This window comes from Danio rerio, chromosome 23 (genome assembly GCF_049306965.1).
Source record: "Danio rerio strain Tuebingen ecotype United States chromosome 23, GRCz12tu, whole genome shotgun sequence".
In the NCBI taxonomy this organism is placed as follows: domain Eukaryota; kingdom Metazoa; phylum Chordata; class Actinopteri; order Cypriniformes; family Danionidae; genus Danio; species Danio rerio.
In genome coordinates this window covers 42,157,501-42,160,000 of record NC_133198.1, presented here as the reverse complement: position 1 = coordinate 42,160,000, position 2,500 = coordinate 42,157,501, and the positions used below count along the sequence as shown (strand labels likewise).

The 2,500-nt window shown below is 31.6% G+C and overlaps 1 long non-coding RNA gene across 4 annotated transcripts in view; it reads right to left on the bottom strand.

The window, feature by feature from the left end:
- The window catches only part of LOC141380553 (uncharacterized), an 80,667-nt gene that overhangs the window by 31,051 nt on the left and 47,116 nt on the right, over positions 1-2,500 (bottom strand). The window lies entirely within an intron of this gene.

Sequence of the window (2,500 nt, the reverse complement as noted above, 5' to 3'; positions counted from 1 at the left end):
AAATGCATTAACTAACATAATTCGACCTTTTTGAAGTGTAACCCTATCATTAGTCTCAGCAGGACTCTATCAAATGTCCACGAGCATGTGCTGATACAGTGCACAGCGCATGGAGCTCCACAAGTGTGTGCGGTGCTGGGTGCTCAAACTTCTCTTGCTTTATTACAGCACTACCAGTGGCTGCTTAGAGTAACTGCAGTCTGAAAGTTACAGAAGAGCTTCCTCTGCATTAAAGTAGAGCTGTACTACTGTACTTTGTGTATATATACAATTACTATGTCATAATTACGTGTTGTTTTGTAGAAAACTGCCTCACTTTAGATCATTGGGCAGCAGGTCTCATGGTGTCAATGCTTCAGTGAGTTCAGTTTCAGATGAAAGATGTCATGACCAGTAGTGTAGTCCTAGAAAAAAAGGTGGTGTACTATTACACCCGACACAAATTTTAAATGAAAGTAGGCAAAGAAACGACAAAAGTCAATGTTTCTCCAATTCATTGGAGATTATATATATATATATATATATATATATATATATACATACATATATATATATATATATATATATATATATATATATATATATATATATATATATATATATATATATATATTTTTTTTTTTTTTTACATCAGTTACCTGTCTTTAAGTTAACTCAAAAGGGCCTGTGCATACATGGAAAGACAGCTTTTTAGCTTACTTTCTTTACTGGCTTATTACTTTACATTTTATAGGTTCCTTTAAATATCAATCAGCAATTATTTTTAATTGTCACATTCGTGCATGCTTGTTTTAAACCAAACTATTAGGAGTCTGTCTTCTGTTGTCGCTATTATATACTAGTAGTTACCCTTTTAAATCGCACATTGTTACGCGATTTATGAGTAGTCTTTGCCTAATTGTTTTTAGTGTTACATACGGTATAGTGTCGTTCACTAGCGGCACAATTAAGACAAATGTGAAATACTGTTTTACAGGGGCGATTTTAGGATTTTAATTTTAGTGTGGATCAGGATCAGATCCTTTTGGGGTAAACAAAGAAAAATGTGTCATATAAATATTTAAGTAAGAATTGTAAGAGATAGGCACATCTTAACAAATTAAGTTGTGAGTTAAAAAAAAAAAAAAAAACGTTTGGTATACAGTTAAAGGGGACGCAAATACATGTAAATTAGGGAAGTTTAATCAGAAAAACAAGTGAGTATACTGAGGGTATACTCAATTATTGATCCTCAGAAGTGGTAATACCCAAACAGCTCTTGGAAAAAAGTAAGCATACTGAGTATACGTGCGTATAGCAAGGACTACACCACTGGTCATGACACAATGGTTTCCTCCATTACTGTCCTTTGGAAAAAATAGAAAAAGATTCACACTGCTACAAAGAGCAAGGCATGATGTTTTACAGAAGACATGTCATATTGTTTATGGTTTGTTTGTGGAAACTTTTATAGTAATATTTGGTAATATTTGTGTCAGAAAATGCTGTACTGAAAAATATGTTTATTAAATAAATCAATAAATAAATTACATGTTTCTGACAAACTTGATATAACCTCCTGAGACCTCGCACCATTGACTTGTGTCCTCTGTAGTGAACATTATGTTTTCATGAATTTTCTTTGAATTTTTTGAGCTACTCTGTCAAGTCCTGTTGAACTTTTCAGAGGACATCCCGGGGTTTTTAGTGATGTGTCATTTGATTGGCTGGCATGCTAGCAACCACTTCTTACACTGCATCCAAAATGGCCGACATACAAACAAGCACATTTTATGGCAAGGAGAGAAGTATGTAAAATTTAGCTTTTTAAATGTTTTTTACTGTTATTATTACACATATATTTGCTTATTAAAGTGTCAGGAACAATATGTTTAGCCTTCAAGGCTGTTAACTTGTTTGTGTTTCAAAATATCCTTTTTTAAATGTCCACCATAGTGGACACCAGGACCATCTTAATTAATGACTGCATGTTGTAGGAGGTGAGAGGAAGTTGAGGGAGACTCTGATTTAGTCTGACAATCAGACAATAAGAGAATTAGAGACAATTAGAGAATCACATTCAGTTTAAAATCGCTTTTATGTTGAGTTTGTTTTGAATTAACATCACTTCTTTTTATTTATTTATTTCTTAATCTCGGCTCTCTTTCAGGAATGTTTCAGGAATTTCAATACAAAAGGAAAAAATGGCTTTTGTTTTGTTTTTATTACATTAATATTGGATTAATATCCCTTTATAGCCATAAACTGTACAGTTTTGTCGTCTGAGTTTGGTGGTCGTTTCGAACTAAAATGGTCCTGTGGTCCACTACAGTGGACATGCTGTAACTCTAAATTGTAGGATTTTTCTTAAACCAAAGGATGCAGGTAATCACAAAAAAAGAAAAAAATATGTGTATATATATATATATATATATATATATATATATATATATATATATATATATATATATATATATATATATATAAAAAAATATATATATATATATTTATATATATATAT